Raw genomic sequence first — 25,939 nt, 5'->3', positions numbered from 1 at the left:
GCTCTGATTGGTCAGTGTTTCCAGGTCTTCCATATCTGCGCTCATGTGGTGCTTCTCAAAGTCAAGGTTGCTTCCTTTGTAGGACGGGTCCTTCCAAGTCTGGTCCTATAGAGGCTAGGCAAGACTCCTAGCATTCGGTGAACATACATTGGAACAGGCGAACATCTTGTGCTGCGTTCAGGTTCCATTCGCAAACATCAAAACCTAAAATACTGATGCGATTTCTATAGAAAATATGGGGGGAAAAGGCAATGAGCATTACAAGAAAATTATCATAAAACAAGGGAGAAAATTTAATTAATTTTTAGCAATCTCTTTTTATGTTGTTTTTTTTTTTTTTTACTTTTCTTTTTTGCTCATTTTTAGGTAATTTTCTTTTTTTTTTTAAGTTTTCTTATTTTTGCTTATTTTTAGGTAATTTTCAAGTTTTGAGTAATTTCTTGGTTACTAATTTTACTTCTTAAAACTTTTTAATATCCTGCCAATGTTCGGGCTATTTCATGACTTTGTCATTGCCTTATTGCCATGTTTCTGAAAAATTAAAATCAAGCCAAATTGCTCAGGTTTCAAAGGGTAAAAAGTAAATTTATAATCTGGTTTTGCAGACACATTCAGCTTCTGTGCTCGCAGTGGGTTTTAGCCAAAGCAGATGGGGTTTGATTTCACACCTCTCCAACAGAGTTTGGACAGCAGCTCCCCCACCACGAGGGTCAAAGCCACAAGAGTAAGCAATCTGCACGGTCTTCAGCCAAAAACAAAGGTCGTAATGGAAAGAAAAGAGAGCAGTGTGCCTGCGTGTGTGTTGAGGCACATGGAACAGGCAAGGTCTGTGTGTGCACATCTGTGTTTATGTCGATGTTCGATACAGAGTTTTGTGATGACTTGGCAGTTTTGGCTGCCTGCAGTGGTTCACCATTTCCCTTTAGTGGCTGCAGTCCGATCGCCTGCTTCCCCTCGTAAGGAACTACAAGTCAAACAAGTTATTGGAGAAGTGCACAGCAGTGATCGACCGGCCTGTGATGGACAGGCTGTTAAGTTTGGTAAAAGCTGTGAAACACATTCAGTTTGTTTTTGCATACGTCACCACACATGAAGTAAATCCAGATGTGCACAATGACACCCTCGGGCCATTAATATGAGTCTTTGCATCAGGGACAGTCAATATATAATCACACTGTGACTAAATGATTATTGATATATTAGTAAAATATTTGCTGGATTTCTTTTCAGCGAAAGATTTGAAGGATGATTTTGGTGTTTTTCCGTATTTTTCTTTTTGTCAACAAATATGAAAACACCAAAACCAATAATGTTTCAGTCTGTCCCTAAATTCTCTCTGACTTCCTCCTCAGGGCTTCCTACTGAGGACATAAATCTTTAAAAACGACTCACAAAGATGTGGTTTTGTTTAAAAAAGAAAAAAGTCAGTAAAAAACAGCTTTTTGGAAACAGTAGTTTTTAGCAAATGTTACTCACATAAAAGTAATACCACATTTGTTGGGGACTATTTTCAGCAGCAGATTAATACACTGGGTACGCTATTTATTAAGCAGTATTTACATCAGCAGGACGGGGTATGTGGGACTACATTCCCCACGTTCATCTGCATAAAGAAACATGTCACGCAGTGCAACAATTTTATTCACGGATGTGTTATGTAATATATATATATTTTTTTAAAATAAGGTGAAAGGCAACACTTGTTAGAGTGATCAGTTCATTGGTAGTTTTGGTCTTTATCTACTTTATCTATCTACTGCATTTGCAAATTTTGCAGAAATATAATAGAAAGGGTGTAACGTGTACTTCATTGTGTGTGTATGGAGGGACGCAGCGGTGTCATGGTGAAGATGCATGCAGCAAAGAGTGATGATAGTCAGCAGAATTAAGTGTCAAGATAAGTTCAGGGCTCCTGTTAAACCTCATGAGAAGCCCATGTTTGTCGTTTTGTGGTGAAGACTGCAATAAAGCCATTGTTAGTGAATGGCACCTGAACGCCTCGCCATCCTTCCCTCTGCAGAGTGGTCCAGACCGCTAGAGGCTGGTTACCAGCTAATAACGAGCCAAGCTAAAATTGATATTGATAAGCCAGCGTGTTCCCAGCTACAATTTGGAGCCAATAAGCTGTCACTGAGAGAGAGGTAACACTATGCTACAAACACTAAGGGCAGGCTTTAACTGTGTCAGCTGTAAAACCATGTCCAAGTAGAGTTCCTGATGGTTTAGAGACCAAAACTGAAATTACTTGAGTCAATTTGAGCAAATCTGACGAGGCATGATACCATAGATTTAGCATTTGATACAAATACCAGTAAAATTCCACAATTCTTGACACCCAAATAGATGCCACAGTAAATAATAATAAAAAAAAAGTTAAATCCTGTGTACTTAAATGTACACTTCTTTTTTGGGGGGATTTTGTGGGCGAGGAAACACATTATTATACAGCCTACAGTATATGAACATATTTCTCCTCCAATGTTGTTGTGCAGCACTTGTAAGATGTGACAGTTCGTTCTTGTGGTAGGCTATTTGTCCCACCCTTCCTCCACTGTGATTGGATGGTGGAGAAAAAAGTGACAGCGAAGAGTGTGGCGTTTTAAAAAACTCTTGGCGACCAGGTAAAAAAGACGCCAAATGTGCACCGCTCAGCACAGAATAGACGTTCATCGCCGTGTCACGCTGCTGACATTTCTAGCAGAGTGTAAATCCGGGGCGGTCTCACTGAAAAGAATTAATAAAATGTGCAGGCCTTAGGAAAAAATGCTTTTCTTTTTGACGAATTGAGGCGGAGCTGTTGCTACAGTCGTTCTCGTTGCCATCTTCTTTGTGTGTCTACTTCCTGTAGCATTTAACAGCAGACTAAAACACTTGAAGGCATGTATGCTGCCCCATCAGGTCTGGAAGAATTGCATCCTCGGTATCTACGGTACCGGAGAAAAACGACTCCCGTCAAGTTTTCAGAATTAAGACTTGAAGAGAGAATCGACTTGGTACTGAAGTATCAGTTCTCGTGACATCCCTGATTCTGACTCAAGACAACAAATAATAAAAGAAGACAGAGAATAAACCACAGTAGCAGCTGCAGCATTAACAGTTTCCATTAATAAAATGATTTTTGGGTTTCTTCAGGCTGGTCGGAGATGTTGATCTAGCTGCCTATCAGCTCTCTACAGCCATTTCATACTGAGGTTTCTACAGGTTTGCAATCATGGGTTGAAAATAGATTAAATACAAATACCAGCAGTCCCAGATGTTATTGCAATTAGGCAGCAAACAGTCAAGACAGAGTGAAACACCGACCAAGATCAATACACGTCCAAGAGAAAGGACCAAAACCAAGACTGCAGAAATGGAGTCCTGCACCCGATTCAATAGTCGCTTGCTTTCTTTATGTAATTACAGGCTCTTTTTCTTTTTAACAAAGAGTTACTCTGCTCAGAGACACTAACATGATTGTTCAGTGTTCAGAGTTCAGTGGAGATTGTTTCTCTTTTCTAAAGCTCCTCTGAAGATTTCAAAGGCTCTTGACCTCGTGGCCTGTTCTGTGTATGTTCAGGAAACTCTGCGTACTAATAAATATGGATGAATAAGTGTCGGCCTTTGCATAGTTTTATCATGGGAAGATCAGTTAAAGACACAGTGGCTGAAGCTCCTTTTGAATTTTGAAACTTTCCCACAACTTTCTGACCCCGAAAGTGGAGGACAGAACAAATTTGTTTATGAGGCGATATTAAGAGAAAGACATTGTTATTAAAGAAATCAGCTCGTCATGGTGGGAAAATAAGCATGAGGATGATGCTCTGATATGTAAAAGAATTAGGAACAAAGCATCAGTGTGATTAAATGTTGCGGACATGTCAGACAGACCTCAGGATCAGGAAGATGATGCAGCTGCAGCTCTTTCCCAGCAATGTTTCAACACGTTTCATTTCTGTTACTGTTTCTTTCTTTACAGACATTTGAATATTTTTCATAACTATTACTAATATCTTATTTTGAGATAAGGGAGTAGTAAAACAGCTTCAGAGCACTATTTCAGTGCTGTATCATAAAGTCAAACAATGACACTGCAAATACAAGAGAATAACTGAACACACACAAACATTCCTAACCAGGGAGTAGAGAGCTTCCTGACTGGCAGGGAGTTGTTAGTTAGACAGTGGAGCACAGGAAGAGATGAGGAGGAAGTGTGCGTCTGAATCAACAAGTCGTCTGTGCTTCAATCTGCAATCTGAAACAATGGCACTAAAGACATTCCAGCAGATCAATCAAGAGTCGTGGCCATTAGAAATATCCTCCTTATAGAATCACTGTGGCAGAGATCTTCTCACATAGTACGAGCGTGATTCAGCAAAGTTTGAAATTCTTGTGTGTGTTGTCAATGTGTTTTTCATTCAAGGATACATGCAGTTCATTACAACTTGGCTCTTATTGTTAGCCACGTTAGCAGAGTGTCTCCAGGTTGGGAACGTCCGTCAGTAGATGCACTACTTTGGTCCAAACTGAAATATATCAAAAAGTATTGGATGGATTGCCATGAAATTTTATACAGACATTCATAGTGCCCAGAGGATGCATCTTACCAACTCTGATGATCCCCTGGCTTTTGATTTAGTGCCACCAGCACTTCATATTTGAAATATCTCAACATCTGCGAGGTGGATTGGTGCAAAATTTCAATAGACATGCGTAACTGCCAGATGATGTAACCTACCGATATTGATTTGTTGTGTTATGTAAAATGTTTCAACAACTATAAGACTATCAGATGTGCTGCCATTAGGGCTGCCCCCAACTAAGAATTTTCCTAGTCGACCAATAGTCATCATTTAGGGCCATTAGTCAACTGGTCGCCTGCATGGTTATGATATTAATTCAATTATTAAACTATATATTTCTGGCGGGACAACACAATGGTTTGAGTTGAAGGTGTGAGAAAGAATAGTATCAGTAACATTGTTAACACTGTGCTACATTACAGAGAAATACAAAACCGTACTAATGAACCTTCATTAATATAGGCCTGTATTTTATCTACAAGTGCACGTCACACACTGAGCGAGCCGCCTGTTAATGACGCTGTGGGCTAATGGGCATGTAGCTACTTCCATGTTTCAGATGATACGTCATGTTTGTAGTCGACCAATGAAGAAGAGTTTACATATCACCTTGGGTTCGTCCTTCACCTTCTCAAAATGATCCCACACTTTGGATTTCCTGCCCGACATGTTATTAACTAGCCTGTGGAATAACTGCAGGTACCAGCCCAGGAAATTAATGCTGAGCGTGGCCACTTCCTGTGTCTGTCCTTTCAAATTAAATTCCCACATGGTCCAGTCATATAGGTTTTGATTTATTTTCACAAGGCGCAGCTCCTAATAGAGTTTCACGTTTGTTTGTTTTGTGTCTGCAACTAAGCGACCAATGAAATCTTGCCGACTAATGACCTTTCTGGTTGACTAACGTTTGTTGTTAGTTGTAATGAACTGGAATTATTTCGTAAGATCTTACTGCAGATGTTTCTTTTAGGATGCCTCAGTCTGTCTGTCACATGTGCGCACAATATGAAACAAATATCTGCATTTTTATTTCCCAACTTGAATCACATATTTGTCATTAAAGGGAACTCTGGTATTTTTCAACTTGGACCCTATTTTCCTAAGTTTGTGTGTCTAATTGGCTCACGGGAACAACAATTTTTGAAAATGGTCCAGTATTGACAGAGAGCGCTGCAGCTGGCTGCCATAAAACATGCTGCAGTCTATCCACTCGGGGCAGGTGCATCCCATCAATTAACGTCCACTAACAGTGCTTGTTTTTGCAACTGACAAGCTCAGGCTGTTGTTATGAGCATCGGGACAACATTACGGAAAGGAACCTTCAGAGAAATGAAATGTTTGTCCGTACCTTTTGACTGTTTCGTCTGTTATGTGTCCAAGTCTTGTTCTGAAATCTCACAGATCTTTTCATGGTTGAAATCTGCTAAACATTCAGCCATGACACTGAAGACCTTTTAGAGACCTTTTCCACTAAAATTAGCCCGTTTAAACACTGGAACACGTGCTAAAATTAGATATACTCCTTTCCCACTGCCAGTAGATAAGTATGCCCTTCTGTTATTTGTTTTTGTTTTTTTTTTACTTATGTATCACGTTCAACGTCACAGACAGGGTTTGAAAACACTAAAGCAGAATGGAGGTCAGTGGAAAATGTTACGGTAGTTAATCATTTTTCAGTCTCTCCTGCCTTGGTGTAGACTAAATGTGGACCAATGTTTGAATGCAGCTTGAACAGAGATGCACAGTATTTTGTGGCGATCCTAAGTTGCTTTTTCTCGGTAAACCGGCTAAAATTTGCATGTCCACCTGGTGTTGTATTTCCATCACTGCTGATCAGAGCCAATGACAGGTGGAGCCGATATATACCTGTGACTGCAGCTACAGAATCATTTGACTCGGGTGTGAATGCAGATTGTAACTTTTCCCAACACATAACAAAAGCCAGATGTTAGCGGGTGTTAGTCTTTTTGTAAAGTGGGAAAGGGGCTTAAGTTACGCCAATGCACAACAAACTATTACCGGCACACCTCTCTCCAACTCTCACTTGCGTTTCCACAGTTTTCTTCCTGCAACAACTCTCATGAGATTTCAGACTTCTCCTTTAGCAAGACTTGGATACCAAACAGACCAGAACAAGCAAAAAGTGGGGGAAAACGCTTAATTTCTCTGGAGGGTCTTTAACATAATGTTGGAAGACACTCATAACAATAATCTGAGCCTATCAGTGACTAAAACAAGCAACTCAAAACCATACAGTTTGAAAACGAGGCGCGGCTCCAACTAGAAAACAATGTTTTGATGCATTGGATGTGCTGAATGTGCATATTAAGGCAGTACAGGAGGAGGTGCACATTAATAATCCTCCAGGACTGTAACATGCTCATGTTTAACCCAAACAATGTGTCATGTGACTGCAGTTGGTTCAGATCCAGGTCGGAACATGTTCTCACCACAAACAAACCGCACCAGGGTTCATTTGTAAACGGACTGAGACCACCTCTTCAAGAAGGTCTTGGTCTGGTTGTTTTGGTGCGCACCTGAGTGCGATTGCTGTGTTCACACCTGCCCAAACGAGCCTAACTTTATATATAAATCTGGCTCCCTTTTAGGCTCCACCATTAAAAAGAGTGTTAGCATTTCACGTCCATGGTTTGTTTAACCACCAGGTCAGAGAGCTAATTTGCTGCCAATCACAGTATGAGTGAGTGACATTCAGAGGTTTGAATACTATCCTGTCATTGTGTTGTATATCCATTCTGCAGACACAGACGGTTCATGTGACAAATTACCAACATAAAACTGTGATTCTACATGCTGTGAATTTTGCAAACACCACTTAGGTTTCTTACGAGCTGCAGCCTTCTAATGTTGTGGACTGAGAGGTTTTTCGCCTGTGTTCTTACTGTGAGAGTTTACAATGCAAAGCTATGTTTTCTGGTCACGGTTTGTGGAAAAGCTGTTTTTTTTTTACAAGGGCTCTATGTGCCTCTGCACCAATATGATCCACAGAGCATTACAGCACATATAATTACAGCTCTGTATGGTCATGTCCCTCTGAAACCTCAGCCCGGGCCTCCATTTTGGGTTTTCCACCATTTCACTCGCTAAAGTTTGGATAAAACACTTGTTTAAGGAGACAAGACGTGACTCCAGTCCAAGGTGTGTAAGTCTGTGTTTTTGTTTATTCTGCTCCACAGAGGTGAACTGCTGTATTTATTACAGTGTCTCAGTGTTTAAGTTTGTTTTTGTGGACCCTCTGCTTTCTCTGACCATTGAAGCCACAGTCATCCTGCCTGTGGTTTTGGTCTGGAGTGTGGAGGACCAGGCAGCAGTTTGCACTGTGGGTCTGTGTAGGAGAGCGCACGAGCCTCAAACGTGTCAGAGTAATGCTACAGGGAGAGCAAAGGCCTCCAACTGGCAGGACGCCCAGCTCAACAACAACAACAAAAAAGAGGATTTCAGTGTGAACCACATCAGATCACACACATCTGCACAAAGTAAACATTTTGTAAATGAAGAAAACAAGGATTATTTATTTGCTTTCTCATCAGCGTCCCTAAAGACTGCGGTTACATTTGTTTTAATTTAGTCTCCATGCAATTATACTGTTGTATCATGTTGCGTATTTGGACATAGGGATCAATGCATAACATTATTCTTGAGTAGTACGGGATCTAAAAGTGAAATTCAAAGTTGCGCAAAGTAAGTTTGTGTGTCTATGGGGAGATTATGAAATGGGCTCGCTAATAAGAAACTATCACCTTGCTAGATGATTGTTTCTGTGTTTTACTACCGACATTTACAGCTGCTCAGTGATGACGGATGGTGCCATACACCAAATGTACTGTAACCATCTGCATCACATGACATTTTCGTGACAAATGCTAAAAAAGCAAAACCCAAACCAGCTAATTTCTCTTCTGTAACTGTGGTCTGTTGTGGATCAATCAGCATTTCTTTGGGTGGATGGCATCATCAGTGGGTGCAGACCAGAACTGCAGACGATCAAGCTTTGACTAAGCGACAGATGACTGAAAAGGGATCAGCATGAACTCTTTCTGCACCTGATTTGAGTAGAACCAGTACAGTGTTGCCCTTGGTTTTTGCTTCAGGTTTTCAAAGTAGACAAATCGTACAGCAGTTTGAGAAGTCCCTTTTACACTGCCTGTTCAAGCCAGGAATTTATTTATTCTGCCTCGCTGTTCTGTGTAAGGGGCTGTACACGTCACATCTTTAACTGCCTGGAAAACACGAGGTCCAGTGCTGTGTACGACTCTTGCGCCTATTCTGTACCAACTTTGCAGGGCACAGAGACAGGTTGCGTCTCAAGTTGATAAGCAACCATAACAAGCACCGTATCACAAGTCGGGTTTCCATCCACCTATTTTTATTCGCATTTTCAACAATAGCGGAAAAAAACTTGAATGGAAAGGCCAGAAATTTGAAAAAAGGCCGAAATACTGCAAAAAAAGTTTTTACGCTTGGAGGGGGTGGAAAAGTCAGCGTATCGATATTAGGAAAATGCGACTTTTGGCAATGGAAACAGATTTAGCGAATAAGCAATGACGTAGGCTACCGAATCCTACTTCTACTTCACACAGACACACCTTAGAGAGAGGTAATTACTCCAGTGTCAGGTGAGTGTAGGCTATTTCACAACTTACCTGAATAGACTGGACGTGTTGAATACCGCTGCATCATGTGCGCTGCCTGGTGTACCAACACAGACATCACGGCATTAGGTAGGCTACGCTGACAATGCTGATATGAGTGTGATGAGAGCTCTCGCAATAGCCAAGAAGTTCCCAAGGAATCTCTCCATCTTGTCGTAGTCATGGATGTGCCGGTAATTGTTTACATCAGTTGTGGACATGAGACGCTCTCAATGACGTCATCTCACGGCGCCCTCTTCTTCTACGGGTGTTCTTTTGCATTTTTATTTTTCATGAGAAGCGCCACCTTCTGCTCGACCTGTTGACTCCCAGTACTCGCAAAACAATAATGAATGAAAACGTGCATAAATTCGCATTTTCTTTTGCACATTTTCACAAAATTTGCTTAAAATTTGCAATACATTTGGATAGAAACCCAGTCTACTTATATGAAATCCTGAGTGCAGAGCTGATCTTCTTCCAGGTGCTGTTTTTTTAAGTGATTAGGCCTAAAATATTGTCCATGAGACCGATGTAAAGCTGGCGTGGGAGCACTGCACTAAAATGACTAACTTCTTCTCCATATTTACCACAGACTGATATTTACAGAAGAAGGGAAAGATATCTGACGGCTGTGATTGGTTGTTCCCCGTCACATGACATGTGGTGTGAGCTGCTGCATTCCAAAGAGCACTGATTTTTCAGGGTCACTGTGCCCTAAAAAAAAAAAGGTGCTCGGGGACGCACGTGCAGCGCACCTGATGCGCGTCTACATTGAAAACAATGGAATTAAGAGCGCAAAAAACGCAGCATGTATGCAGCCCCTAAAAGTAATTGGAGAATGGGGAGACAGAGTTGTCTCGCCTTAAAGCCGTCAGCAGAGGTGGTGAAAATGCCAAGCTGATGTCTGTGTAAAAGAGACAGCCATTAGGATGGGACGGGTGTGACGTTTTGATGATGCTTTATGTGACTCACCAGGAGATTTAGAAAACAGCTAACTTAAGCTAAAACTAAATACTTTGAGTTAGCTTGAAGCTCAGATCAGAAAACCCTTGTATGTGTTCCTCTGAAAGGCAACGACAAACAGTGTATTTTGTTTTCTAATTTCGAGGACTTGTGTGGAAAATAGATCATGCACTCACCAAATCATGCATTTAGATCCTCAATGTCATCTTTGAAATAATCAGACAGTTTAAACATGCAGAGATGGCTAATAAGAGCTCAATTCAAATACAAAATACAGCACTGATTGTTGCCCAAAACCCCTCGCCATTTTGAATGTTTTCCAGACGAACACCTCACAGAAAAAAAGCTTGAGTTTCCAGTCTTAAACTGGATTTATGAAGCTAAAAGTAGCTTTGCTTGTGAGTTAGAAAGTGTTTCAGTATTTTGCAACAGAAAAAGCTCTTCAGTTCAAGTTCTAACAGCATTGTCACAGTTCCTACTGGTTGCAGGTAGAAGTCAATATAAAGTCAGCTCTGGCCTCTGCTCAGCTCATGTTGATGTTCTCATGCGCTCCAAAACAACGGCGTTACCATGGTGACCTTATCACTCCAACCACTGCTATCCATGGGCTCTGCTCTCTATCACTGTGGGGACAGGGGCCGTCACATGAGCTCCAGTACCTTCTGACCTCACTCAGAAAGACACTCTCCAACATAAACACACACACACACACACACACACACACACACACACACACACACACACACACAGCTTATCGTACGACTGTACTAGCTGTTTACTACTACAGGAAAAGGTGTGGTCATATCCCATTACAACATCTTGGATCCCGTCATCTTAAATTGGCGTCTGCCTCCATCTTCATGTAGTCAGAGTTCATTTTAAGTTTTATTTTTTCATCTCCTGCCTTGAGGTCTTTGGTCTGTTGTATTTTGGGGTTTTGTGTGTAAGTTTACATTATACATATACTGTAGACTGCAGGTCTTAAAGAAATACTTCACTCACAAAATGAACATTTGTATATCAGTTACTGAACCCATGTCACCTTGAATTTGTGAAGACAGAAACAAGTTGTTTTTCTTGCGTGCCTCTACAGAGAACGGAGAATCCAAAAAAAAGGTGAACATTCCTCATGAATTGAGGGAAACGGCGTCCAGCAGCAAAACTATTTAACCTGTTTACGAACTCTCACACAACTCATGCACTATAATCCAACTCTCATTTGTCCAATATGCTTAGTACTTCCCAAACACATAACTAAAAGTACCATATAAAATACTAATGCTGTGAGTGCCGTGTGCTGAGTGTGCCTGAAGATGTGTATGCGTAATGTAGACTGTATAAAAAAAATGGACTTAGCTACCATGACGTTTTTAAAGCCATGTTTATTTCTGCTGTAAAGTTGGGCGTTTTAACATGTAACTATAAAGATTGGGTGGTTAGCTCTGTCACCTCACAGCAACAGGGTTCTGGGTTCGAACCTGCCCACTGGGCCCTTTGTATGAAATTTGATTGTTCTCCCTGTGTCAGCGTGGGTTTTCTCCAGGTTCTCCGGTTTCCTCCCATTGCCAATGGTGTGAATTTGAGCGTGAACGTTTTTTTGTTGTTATGTGTCAGCCTGTGATAGTCTGGCGCCCTGTCCAGGGTGTACCTTTGACCCCCTTTCCCAGCCCACTGACAGCCCCCCCCCCCCACGGACAAGCAGTTACGGAAAATGAATGAATGGATGATGAAATGAATGTCTGTGGGGAGTGACTCACTTCTGGAGTCAGCCTCAAGTGGCCATTCAAGGAACTGCAGTTTTTGGCACTATGTAGTTTGACATGAAAAAAAAAATTAATTGGCTGCTGTGAGATGATGTAAAGAGACAATTTAGTAAAGTTAAGGGAAGGGAAGTGATTTTCACGACAGCTAACTGACATCAGATGTGCTGCCTGATGAATCTGTCACTGTGGAACTTGAATGACTGTTAACAGGGGGATCAGGAAGGGGGGACACATACTGCATCCTGTTTTTCTCAGTTAAATAAAGGCTCCCACACCACAATGACTGACATTGCCAAATGAAAGCTGGCCTGACGTTACCATAGAGATGACATAGAGTTGACTTGAGGTGATTTTGTTGTTTTTTCCATTGCAGCTCCCCAAATTAACAGGGTTTTAAAATGACTTGAACCAAAACAGATTGGCAGGCTGCACCAGGCATCTGTTGTTGTATTTAGGAGTCTGTTGGTAAGAAGTCTTTTGTTGAGGAGGATCCAAATTATTTATTCCCATGTTATTACTGGAAACTGTGGGGAAGATCTGCTGACTTAATTATAGGATAAAGTTGCAGAATAAGGGGTCAAATTAAGACAATTTAACTGTCTTTAAAAGGAGACAAAAAAGAAACTTTGCAGAGGTGTGCCGTGTCACTTAAAGTTCAGAAGGTCAGAAGTTCAGGAATCCTCACTTGCCTCAGTCTTGCAGATAGCAAATACTGCAGAACTCACTCAGCGAAGTTCAGACTTCCAAGATCTGTGCGAAGCCTCCCCCTCCTCTCTCCCTTGCTAGATCATCCTTTTGTCACGCAACTCCCCCATGAACCGTCAACTGCATTTCAGCTGCCAAGAGTTTTCCACTGAAAAGCTTTTTTCCAGTGTGGGGGTTCAGCTTTTGTGGCAGAATACCACCTTTTACCGTATATGATGTCTTTACTGTAAACACAGTGAAACGTGTTGATGTAGGCGTTGGGATTTTGTCTCTGGATCGGAGGTTGATAATGTGGCAAAATTGATGAACACCATGAAATACGTGGGTGAGTTTTTTGAAGTTTTATGTGGGTTCTCACATTACATTTTTGGGTGTGGCATGTAATTGTTTCTCCAAGTCCCTGGAGTGTTGTTAAGAGTCTCTGCCCCCCCTCCTCAAAACCAGCCACCCACTCAACATGAGCAGCAACTGGGGAGCGTGTGCCAGCCTCCCTGCGGTCTAGCAGCCGAACCCGTCCTGAGGGCCAAGACAAGAACCCAGATGCAAAGGATTATGGGTTTTATATTCAGTTTACAGTAACTTTGGTTTAATGTGAGGGTGGGATGGGGAGGAGCGAGAGACAGGGAGAGGGGACTGCGGTCGATGTGTCACATGGAGGACTCTGGCTAATATATTCCAGTTTCTGTCAGTTTGTGCCCTCGAGCAGTTTTATAGATTTGTTTTTCTAAGAGCTGAACTGTAAAGTTGCGATGCAAACCTTTGGCTCTTCTCTTCTGTGGAGGGTATCTTTTTTTGATCACAATCAGAGGGTGATCATTTAAATCTCCTTAAGGCTGCGATACACACCGCAATTTTACAGGCCAGCTTTTAAGTGTAATGGTGCACAGCAATGCTTTAATCATGTGCAGTGCGACCATCTTGTTACCAGGAAACATTTGAGTTGATTTCTGTCCTTTGGTCTTCCTTTCTTTGTCTGTTGCTGGTGGTTTTTTGCCAATATGTAATGCCTACAATTTTGCAGCGGGCATTGGTTTCCCATTTAGTTTGTCAAGGACCCCTTAAAAGCCTGCAGTCAGGCGGATATTCTGTTTGTCAAGTAATTAAAGGTTTTGTATCATAACAATGTGGGCGGTATTTGTACATGAACTGTGGTAAACTTCCCTCTCAGATCTTCCTCCTCGTCTCGCAATAAAATTGCTGGCTCTACAGCTATTGTTTGAACAACAGATTGTGTCTTGTGTTTGTGTCTATCCGCCAACCTGGACACAAAGAGTACAAAAGTGGATTGAGAGAGAAGCCTGCCACTCTCACTCTATCTCTTAAACGCAGGCAGTGCTGATCAAATATGAACCAAGATCCTGTTACTGTATGGCCTATTTCTACTCTAAAAAGTCTTCAGACATATTTTAGTGAACTGTTTGGCTGAAATTTGAAAATTAGTGAACAAGAGGCTGCCGCCATACTGTTTCCTATATGGTAAAAACGGAGGATGAAAAGAATTGAGTAGTTATAGCTGCGGTGACCGGCCCACCCACTACATGACTCGCTCACCACACCAACAGGTCAGTCCTCAATCAGCCCCCTTCACCCTCTGGCCCAGAATCAGAAGCCCTGAAGAAATGCTAAGTCATTGTTTAGCTAACTAATTACATCTCGTTACTTATAAAGTTGATAGACCCTTTTACGTTACAATGACGTAATTTCATTAGCTGGAGGCAAAACATGACTAGCCACCACAGGGCTGTAGGCTACAAATGAGTCTTGAAATGTTGTCTTGTTGTGTTATTGGGAGCCAGAATAGAAGGAGTCATGTCTCAAAACTTAAATTTGAACACACCAGGGGCCACTGCCTGTCAACAAAACAAAGACAACTATGGTTAAATGCGATAAGACGAAAGACTGGACGGAAGTGATCATCAAAAATGCTCACATGTGCAGCGCACACTTCACATCAGGTTAGGGAAAAAAGTATTTACTGTTGTAGGAATGAATAACATTATGTGTATCAAGGGTTATCATGTCCACCTCATAAGAAATTGGGGAGGTATTAAGAGGAATATTGACTTCTCCCAAATGCTAACTTTTTTAGTGCATTAGCTAAAGGCAGCTTTGATAGCAAAACAAATCAGAGGAAACCATTCAAGTGTTGTTGTAAGATTGGCATAGTTATCAGCCACAACGCGAGCCATCCTACCTTAAGCAATTCCATCAGATCATCCATCCACTGAGTGAGATACGGGTCGGCCAGTCTGGTTCTGTTGGTCAGTATTAACTTTTTCAAGTAACACTCACAGTCCTGGAGAGTGAGTGACCTGACATGGTGCGTTCGTAAATTCAGTCTGATGTTCTACACTAAAATGAGAGCCCTGTTGTTCAAAGAAACAGAATGTTATATTTCCATATGGATTAACAAATGGTTAAATTAATCCCACATTTACTCAGCTTGGTGCTCTGCCACTCCAAGATTGCGGTACTATGGGTCACTGAACGCTAAATTCTGACAGTCATGAATTTATGAACGGTCCAGTTTGTGCCAGAGTGCGCTCCGGCACTCAGAATGAGTATTTCTGAATGCACCACTTGTATCATCTTCCTCCACTGACTAAAACAAGCCAACAGCATTGCAAGCCAGCGCTAGCTAATGTTATGGAGAAAAAACATCATACTGTTTACTAGCAATAAAAGGGTCAATCACGTCTTCATGTATAATTAATTATAAAGTGGATCATTGCTATTTGGCTTCATATTTATTCACTACAGTGACTACAGCGTCGTAGTAGGGTTCAGATAACGGTCGTGAAGTGGGTTTGTCTTTTAATAGTGGTGGGCATGGTTTGTAGGGGCGTGGCGTGTATGCTACAAACAGAATATTTCTGTAGCTGTACAGGTCTCGGAAAAACTCGGATTAAATAATAAAACTAAGCAGTGGTGATCAAATGTGAACCAAATTTCTGTCACTGCGTTGCCGATTTCTCATCTCAAATGTTTTCAGAAACATTATTTAGCTTACTGTTTACTGATTTCAAGATTGTTTGTTGCCAGACGGCCACCATAATGTTTTCTGTGGAAAAAAAGCAAAGGTTGCATTACGTCAGCCAACAGCAGGAGCTTCTATTGGTCCACTGTGGCGCAGTGCATTCTGGTTTTCTACCTCCACACTCCTTTTATTTTGTTTTTTCAGGTCTGCTCTGCCTAGTTTTTTCAAAAGACCATCTTTCCAGCAGTGAAGTACTTCTTTAAGCTCAATTTGAGGAGATTTCACTCACAAAGCTCACTTTGGATGGACAGAGCGCTTGGGAGATAAGTCTGATACAAAAGCAATGATTCTTCATTTCTGCTCTCTCATTGTTTTAATGGTATTATAATAGAAGTTTAACCACTCTTTATCCCTCCCTTTGGGAACCACCGGTCGACTCCCTCGCTGTGCACTGATGGGTTGAGCAGGGTGCTTTTATTTTGAAACTGTCTTTCACTGCAGTGACTGATTACCTCATTAAAACTGTTATCAGTAATTCAAGGGGTTGCAAAAGCTCAAAAATGTATCCAGATTACTATCATCTACCTGGTATTTTTTCCCTTTTCAATTTGCACTGCTTTGACAGCATTCAGGAAATTTATATCCTGTTTAAAATACAACTTTATATAGAGCACCTGCCTTCATTTAAACGACCTTCCAAGTTTCTTGATTTCATTTTTAAAATATTCCCAGAAGTAATACTTTAATGTTTTTCAAAACTTTTATAACTGAATACATCGTATTTTACTCGATAAAACACTATCCAGTTCCACTTTTGTTTTCTATTATAGTACTCTCAATGGAAAACAAGCTTTCTGCTCTAACCTGGCATCCATCACCGTCAAGTTAGCCTGTTTTATTAGTGACCGTATTATGAACCTTTTTTGTACAACAGACATGAAACTGTTGCGGGGACTTGGTGTTTACGTTAGAGTGACTTATTACCAGGATAGCATGAAACAAGACATGAATTATCTGCAGTTGGATTCACACTTCTAAATCACACCATAATGCACTGCACCTGCAGGGTCGTATGTCATAACTCAAGAGCAAGAACACCTACAGTATTTCACCATGTTGCCTTTCTTTTGAAGCCACGTTGACTTTGGTTGGAGTTTTAAAATAGTGCACAGAATGAAGACGTTTTCAAGTTTTTATGGTATTGATTCTGGAAGAACATGCTGGAGTCTATAACGCCAAGAGAAGCTCAGAGATAGCTTTGAAAGAAAAAGAGGAAAAGAGCCTGAAAGATGGAGACGTATTCTGTAGTTTCTGTGTTTGACTCTGACATCAGAGCAACTAGACATGAAAATGAACTTATATTTGGCAGGACCCTGTCTCTCTCTGTCTCTTTCTCTTGTCTACTGCAGTCTCTCTTAACAGCCGAACCAATATGTTATTTCATCTATTTTATTTTTCTCTGTCCTCATTGCTTTCCCTTCCAGTGGGTGACTAATACTTTCTACCTCAATTAGCACTGCAACTGCAAAGGAATAAACAGAGAGACAGAAATCTGAGGACAGAAGGAAAGGAACAGGGAACAGTTTGATCAATTCCATGTGCTTTACTTACAATTTCACCAGAATAGAAAAAAAGAAAAGCTCTTTTATCTGAGACAATTAAAATGCAGTATAATGTATTTTAGGTTGGTCCACCAGCAGGTCAAAATATCCAGTTATCCAGCAGGGCTCGACAGTGCGAGCGTTTCACTCGCATTTGTGACTAAAAATAGCTGTGTGCGAACTGTAAAAAATATTTAGGGGCACGTGTGCGCATAAAAAAATCAGCCGAAGCAGCCTATATTTTTGTCAATAGAAAAATATGATAATCTAACCGCAAATGTTGGAGGAACTCCAGCCGCCTTCCCTCTTCCCTCTTCCCCGTGTGACACAGTCAAGAACCACACCATCCGCATAAGCACCGCGAATAGCCTTGAAGCGGCGAGAAGTGAAGCCAGTTTCCTTTCGGCGCCCATGTTAACCGATTGTGTCATCCACACCGGCTGCACCGCGCAGCTCCGTCGCCAGCCCCGCAGCGGACATTTCGGAGTCTGGTCTAATTTCTACGCGAGCCGCGAGCTAATGTGTCAAGCTGGGTAGTTACCCATGATGGAAAAACAGCCCCAAATGTGACAGAGACAACAGCTGGGAGCAGAACCGCTTGTTGACCAGCGTGGAGAAATGCACGTCTGATGTGAACGGAAGTGCTCTGGCTCGCAAGAGAATTTCGGTGCGCTGCGCTGCGCAGGCAGGGCAGACCCTGGTGTTATGGTCGGTTTTCCAAGCCACTGTTGGCACAGTGAATAGGCCTATAGTCTCACTGTCGGCAGCGTGGAAATAAGTCAAAGTGTGGAGGAGACGGACCGGGAAAAGCGGCGGACCTCCGGGGAGGCCTGCTCCGTTCTCCCCGCAGTTAGGGACCGTTCGCCACGGTACCGCTGCTGGGCAGGGTGGAAATAAGTCCTGCAGAGTTTCAGAGGACCTGGAGAATGTTTTAGGATAGTAATAACATCAGTGTTTCCGCTGCTAAATGAATATAGCGGAATGTAGCGGAATGTCCTTCAAAACATTTTTGCAAATGCACCACCACTCTGAGCCATCTGTGCACTTGCACAGCGCAGCAGCCAGTATAGTGAGGAGAGCAGCAGTGAGGGGAGTGAGGAGGGGGGGAAGGCTCCGATTTAGGGATGCACCGAATATATTCGGCCGAATATATTCGGCCGAATATTGCAAAAAAAACCCACACATTTGGTATTCGGTGGAATAAGTGAAAAGCAAGGCCGAATAATAGTGGCGTGTTTTGATAACGCAATCAAACAGCGTGTTGTGACAGGCGGATTAAAATGTCGGCAGTGTGGCGATAAACAATAACGGCGAATCCCGCCGGTTGTGGGTTATACGGGGGTCACAGACACTGACAGGAATATGTATTCCTGTCAAATACGGCAGCGCATTATAACGGCTTACCAGCAAAGAAGTCCGGCTCCAGGTGAATAACTTGTTGTCATGACTGCCAAAAGTACCTGAACAGCTGAGCCATGGCGGCACACAGTATGTGGAGTATCAGAGGAGAAACTTTAGGGACTGTTCGTTACTTATGAAGGGACTGTCAGGGGAGAAGGGTGGCTGGTTGATTTTTATTTCATTTATTTATTTTATTTTGATCCCCCCTATGTTAATCACTTATTGATGCTGTTTTTGAAGTATGAATAAGTTAATAAGTAATTTATTCCATTGAAATATCATTGATGTATTATAGAAAAGTGATTTATCTTTTTATAAATGACAAAAGGCACATCTGCCTCAGAACCATAATACTTTCACTGGTATTGTACCATGGGTCCCAACTGAGGGATGAGGAAACACTGAACATTATAGGCTATAAGATAATCATATTGCAAAGATAATATATATAAGATAATAACATTAAAGACAAAATTAAATTGCAATATTTTTTCAAAACTTGATGATTTTACCTTTCTGTACATTTTGTATACAAATTCATTAAATAATTTTGCTTGTGAATGTCTATTTGCATCACATTTATTATGTAAAACACATTATTTGATCAATTTACATTGTGCCCCTAAAGTTCTTTGTGCGCTCTTTACTTTTTCAACTTAGGAGCACATGTGCTCTTTGGGAAAAAAGTTAGTGTCAAGCCCTGTCCAGTGAAATATCTCGACATCTACATGATGGATTTGTACAGATTTCTCAACAGATATTTATGGCCCCCAGAGGATAAATCCTTGATTTATTATCCCCTTAGTTTTCATCTAATTGCACCAAGGTTGAAATTTGTGCATAACAGTGAAATGTCCCAACAACTACTGTATAGATTCCCATGAAATTTTGCTATGTTCATGTTTCCCTCAAAATGAATCAGGTTAGATTTGATGCCCTGATTCGTCATCAGTTTTAATTTAGCCAGTACTTTGGTTTATCACGAAACATCTTCAAAACTAACACCATTTTCATTTTTGCAGCTAATACATTTGATAAACAGCTTAAATGTCTTAAAATTGTCTAAATCGTCAATCTTGGCTCATGCAAGAAATAGTTTTTGCAAATGGTTTCATTTTGTAATTTCATGTGTTTCATAAGTTGCTGTTGAATTGCTGAAAAAATGACTGCTGGTTATGCTTTAGCTATTAAAGGGGTAGTTTGACATTTTGGGAAATATCTGTAAGGAGTCTGATGAGAAGATCAATATCATTCTAATGTGTGTCTTATCTCAAGGTTAAGCTGGAGTCAGCAGCTGGTTATCTTTGCATAGCTACGCAGAAGGCACCCAGCAACCTCGGGCCTTTCCCAAATCACCCCTTACACCCCTCTGATTGCCGTCCCAAACCAACTAGTGAGGAGTCAAAGTGAGTTATAAAACCCTCTGACAACGAGCCTGGACTGATGCTGACCTACCGACCATGTGCAACACCGTATTGTGTTCATCATGGAACATGCTCCGTACAAATAAAGTTCTGCGACTACCCTTACAAACATAAACCGCTCAAACTAACATGGACATTTCTAGGCGTATGGTCATAAAGACGTTAACACCTTTAAGATTACATTTAGGGCTAGGGCGAAATAACGACTATGTACAATGTACAGATATATTTTCAAGCAAGATATAGATCTAGACAACACCGTTTATATCGATATAGAGTCAAGTTGTGTTACATAATGCACACCAGAGTGCACCTCTCCTCTGTCACACTCTCTGCACATCTCCGCCCCACTCACCCACTCACAAGTTCTCCAGTGACGCTCAAAGAGACACAGAGCTGCTCCTCTGTTTAATCTGTCTGTTTACTAGTCTACAGTGTGACATCGGTCTATATGTTGCAGTACTACGCTATAAATCAGTCTGTGAGATGAATGAAATTATTGTAGTAGCACACATGCAATCTAGCACTACGCTGCTTATTTGTGTTTGAGGTGGATCATAGCGTGTTGTCGTTCTTCTTGGTAGCTGTAGTTTATTTTACGACATGGAGACAGCACCTGGACGCAGACGTTTCATATGCAAGACGTATTGAACGCAGACAAAGTGTCTCTCTCCATCCCTCCCTTGGCCTCTCTGTTGATGCTCTGTGCATAAATAAAATTGACAGCCTAAATACATAAAAATATTTAAATCATTTTCCATCAATAGATTCACCAACAGATGGAAAATGACTTTTCAGCTCCCACCACAAAGATTTTGCATTGGTTTCAAACCTATGTGATACTTTTATAGTCATGTTATAGTTTTGTGTCCTGTGCTGCAAACCTTAAAACCTCTGTAGCTCCAGTGCTGTGTGCAAAAACTTAAACATACAGCCCTGCTACTTGTTTTATATAATTTTTCATGTACATGTTGTGCAGCTTTTCAAACAGGGATTTTACTTTATTTTGATCACAAAAGTGCTTGTGACATTTAAAATGTGGCTTTGACTTGCAACTGCACATGTAGCCCATTTCACTCAAAACACCGAGATATGATTTTTTTCCGTATCCATACCTAGATTCATTGTATGAAGGACAAAAGATACCCTTCTCTAGTCTCGGAAACAGTTGCTTTTATTTCATTGTCGTGCTGTATATTTACAAGAACTGTTACACAAACCAAGCAGCTTTTAAACATCAGCGTGAAAAGCCAAAAGATGTTGACAAAAAAAGAAAAGAAAAGCTACCAAAGAAGCTTAAGATTAGTTTTGTATGGAAGAAACAAAGATAAAATGTGTTAATTTGTAAACTTTGGAGGCACAAAGGGCGGACTTTGTTATATTTGGAGAGAACCAGGCTAGCTGTTTCCATGTTTCCAGTCTTTATGCTAAGCTACGCTAAGCTAAGCTAAGCTAAATGTCTCCTGCTTTCAGCCTCATATTTAATGGACAGGCATCATTTCTCTCATTTAACTCTCTGCCTATTTCCCAAAATGTCAAACTCTTCCTTTAACAGGTTGTTGTATCTTCATGTTACTGATAATCACATTAGAGATGGAGGTACTGTTCCTACATGGGTGCAGACTCTGTCCTGACTGTTTAACTAATGCAAACATGCAGTCCGATGGGAATACTCATCTGTCAAGAAAATGGCTCCCTTGCATGAAACCGAATCAAAATAATTTTCTAGTTGTCAGCGCTTATGCGTCCTGAAGGGCCCTTGATTGAAGCAGAATATGGTAATAACATGGGTACGAGTGTCTGGTGAGATTAATATAAAACCAGTGCATCTGTTTTCGTTTGGGCTTTGTTTTCACTGAAGCCCCTGTGCGGTTCTGTTAAGAGCATTGCGGGGCCCTTAAACAGCTCACAGCATTCCTCAGTTGGTGCGGTGCATGTACGCGTGGGCTGCTGCTGTGGGACTTGACAGTATGAGTCAGTCGAGGGGAGCTCAGTGAATTAGCAAAATGTCCTCAGACACTAAAAATAGTTTCTCTCTGAACTCGTTTCAGCGTATGGGACTCATTTGATGTGTGTGTGTATGTGTATGTGTGTCTAATGTCTCCAGAACATGAAAACACATGATCAGTACTTGAAAGTGTGTGGGTGTTAAGAGTGTGCACGTGCCTGCATTTGAACGTTGTGTTTAAGTGTATATGCACATGCACTTACGCCTCTGTGTGTGTGTGTGTGGTATTTTGCCTATTTTCTATTGGTTTATAGAGCCACATGAAAGTCCCTCTGCACTGGATGAGATTGTCTGCTGTTTTCATTACAAACAAGACCAAAATATGTTGAAGTAGCCTCTACTGTTGTGGTTTTTTACTGATCTCGGTCCAGACTTTACCTCTTTGACCAGTGGTTGTGAACTGTGGAGGTGTGCATGCTTTACTGCCAGTTAGCTGGTAGCTAAACACATCACAACTGAACGGAAAAACTGTTGCGATACATCATGCTACTTGTGCTTTCCTCCCGCCTGGCCAAGCTTGTCCAAGTGAAAAGGTTCAGAGCTGCAGTTTGGAAAAAGCTCAAAGGAAATAATGATAGCTTAGGGCTGAATGTAATGGAGTAGAAGGCTATTATGTGAAAAGGAGGAAAGGGGAAGAATCAATCAGTCCACACTTGTGGTGGAGTTGCATGTAAAACTCCATTTTTAGAGTACCTGCCCTCCACTAAAAGCAGGGTAGCCTCCTTGAGGAGTCCGGTTTCCAGATGATGATACTACCACCTGGAGCTCCAGACGTCTACCTGCCTTCCCCTTCCCGCTGTAGGTAACCCAAACATGCAATGCAAACAGCGGCTGAGCTCCACTTCAAAACAACTCCGTCTGCACTCGTTAAGCCCTCTTTCTCAGCGTTTAAGAATTCCCATGCGGTTTGAAGCCTTTCTCTAATGAAGCACAATTAAAATGAAAAGAAGGTAATGAAAAATATTTACCCCCAGCCCAATGAAGTGGCTGGTGAAGTTGATGACTCCTCTTAATAAAAGCCATATGCCTGTTCTCGTAAAATGCTGTTTTTGTGGCACAGATTTCTGAGGCGTTAGCGTTTGTGCCTGCGAGTGAATTAACTCCTGACGGTGGGTAGGAGAGTAGTAAGAGTCAGTTTATCAGAAGCAGAAGACCTGTGCGCTCACTCTGATTTATGCCGCAGTCCTCGCCATGCCAAATCTCCAGCAGAGATAACCAGCCGCTGGACAGAGTTAATGTAGAAGTAAATCTGTTCAATGAGCTTCTGATTGATCGCAGAGGTGTTTATGGTGGACTGTTTCTGCAAACACATCACATAATCCTTACTCTGAGTTGTCTTCTGCAAAACACAATAAAGAACACATTTTGTAAACACACATGAAATGGCTCTGATGGGAATTGAGCCGCTGACCTTGGCACTATTAGAGGCATGTATTATTCACCAAGCCACAGGCAAATCTCTTCCTCATCTCAGGGAAATTTCCCCAAATTTCCAGAGCAGTGTGACTTAAAATGCAAATATGTGCATGAAAAGTGAGAGAAATATGTTTCTCCACCACAAAGAGATGACATAAAGGAGACAGAGCTACAAAGTAGTTTGACAGTGAAATGATGCAGTGGAAACTTCTGCCAGAAACCAGGGTCAAATCTCTAAATCATGCATAGTTTTCTTACAGATGTACTTTGGAGTTTATCTTACTTAACCTCCATCAAAATATTACACAAATTCTTACCAAAGATACATAACTAAACTTGACTCTTACTGACCTTTACATTTGACAAATCTGTTTTTAATTGCTTTGAGCTCTGCAAAGGACAGACATGATACATTTGCACGTTTTCATATTAATCAACCTTTCTGAAGTAAAGAATATATAAGCTGACTTGCCATCAGGAGGTGAAGGGGATGGTGGATGGCATGTACTGTAGGTGAGATGCCTGCCAAGCTGCAGACCACTGTTGGAGACGATTTCCTTGCTACCCTTGGCTGTTTTTCCAGCAGCTTTTCAACCTCAAACGTGGGCGTGTTTTTGGCACCTATCACTGGGTTTCTTGCGTCTTGATTACTGCAACAGCCTTTATTCCTGTCTTAATAAAAAAAAAAAAAAAAACTTGCTACAACTTCTAATTGTTCAAATCCAGGAAGTACGACCACATCACACCAGTTTCAGCCTCTTTACATTGGCTCCCTGTTTGTTTTAGGATTGACTTTAAAATCATATTGATTACTTTTAAGGCTCTTCATGGCTCCAGGTTACATTTCAGACCTGTTAGACCCTTATTAACCTGCATAGTTTTAGATTCTCAGGCAGAGGTCTTCTGCTTGTCCCAGAGTCCAGGCTGAAGGCCAAAGGGGACAGAGCTGTTGCAATCAGGGCCCCGTGGCTCTGGAACGACCTGCCCGAGGATATAAGGCTGTCTCTCCTAAAAACATACTTCTAACAGAAAGCCTATCCTAACTTTATCTGAGCTGTCTGTCTATTTTATTGATTTTATTTCCCATTCATTATCGTAATTTTAGTTTTGGCCTTCCTTATTTTAACTGTGTTTTGAAAGGTGCTACATAAATAAAGTTTATCATTACATCCCCCAATTATGGCTGTTTTCCAATTTCCAGCATTGACAGTGCCACAAAAAGCAGTTTTTTTTTCTTTTACCACGATAACACTGCTTTTCCAGCAGGGTCTGTGCTTCAGAAACTGGTATTTTAAGCCAAAACATGGTCCTTTCCTTTCTATAGCAATGTCGTTTTTATGCCTATACCTAACGACATGTTAACCACATTTAACATAAAGTTTCACTGTATCCTCTACATAATAACATGCAAATGTAACTTACAGTATCTGTGGTTTGCAAAAACGTTCAACGCCAAGATATTTTCTCGTGACTGGATTGCTAAATGAACGTCCATTACATTCAAGCCTTTGCCAAACAAGTTCTCACAATACTGATTAAGCTCATCACCACAAGGGAAAGCTCTCTGTGAAGAAAAAGGAGCAGAAGTGCTGCTGGGTCTAAGTTGTCATCACATGCAGGTGCTCTTTGGATACTTCAGGCGAGTGAAAGGATCATCTCACCCAACTCATTAGTGTAACACAGCACAAGTGTGTAAGGGTGCTTTCACACCTGCCCTGTTTGGTTTGGTTCAATCAAACTCAAGTTCGTTTGCCCTTTAATTGTGGTTCGTTTGGGCAGGTGTGAACACAGCAATCACACTCAGGTGCGCACCAAAACAACGTTTGTGGTGAGAACGTGTTCTGACCTGGATGTGAACCAACTGCAGTCACATGACACATTGTTTGGGTTAAACATGAGCATGTTACAGTCCTGGAGGATTATTAATGTGCACCTCCTCCTGTACTGCCTTAATATGCACATTCAGCACATCCAATGCATCAAAACATTGTTTTCTAGTTGGAGCCGCGCCTCGTTTTCAAACTGTATGGTTTGACTAAAATGAACAATGACAGCAATATAGTCCACGATGAGCAGCGCTAAAATCAACCTGCATAGTTGTCCCTCCATTGTGACATTAGAAAGTGTCAATCAAGAGCAGCTTTCTTGTGCAGGCATTTGATCTGGTCCGGTTGTAAATGCTGCCGTGAGAACACGAACTAACTCTAGGTAATTATACAACTTCAGTCAGTCAGTCCCTGATTTGGACCAAAGCAAGTGAACTCCAGGTCTGAAAGCACCCTAAGCTACAGTAGACAATGTCCCTGATGTGGACCTGTGAGTCGCAAAGCATTGGCCTTTTTAATCCATGTTACCATGTAAAATAAAGGCATTTCAATTTTTGCACAAACCCTAAAGTGTGCCTTGGATCGTTGTAAAAGGAGACTTGGATTTTATATGTTTTGATTGAGTATACTTGAGTAGC

General features: G+C 41.4%; 1 protein-coding gene and 1 long non-coding RNA gene across 3 annotated transcripts in view; one reads left to right on the top strand and one right to left on the bottom strand.

Annotated features, from left to right (window-relative positions):
• pear1 (platelet endothelial aggregation receptor 1) overlaps nt 1–25,939 on the top strand; it is a 90,330-nt gene that overhangs the window by 13,382 nt on the left and 51,009 nt on the right. The gene's annotated exons all lie outside the window — the stretch shown is intronic.
• The window catches only part of LOC125892712 (uncharacterized), a 40,833-nt gene continuing 38,892 nt past the window's right edge, over nt 23,999–25,939 (bottom strand). Inside the window, exon 4 of the long non-coding RNA XR_007449777.1 lies at nt 23,999–24,147. This is a non-coding gene — a long non-coding RNA (uncharacterized LOC125892712). The remainder of the gene's footprint in view (nt 24,148–25,939) is intronic.

Source organism: Epinephelus fuscoguttatus, linkage group LG8, assembly GCF_011397635.1.
Source record: "Epinephelus fuscoguttatus linkage group LG8, E.fuscoguttatus.final_Chr_v1".
Lineage (NCBI taxonomy): Eukaryota > Metazoa > Chordata > Actinopteri > Perciformes > Serranidae > Epinephelus > Epinephelus fuscoguttatus.
Note: the sequence above shows the minus strand (reverse complement) of the source record. Positions and strands in the feature narration are given on the sequence as shown.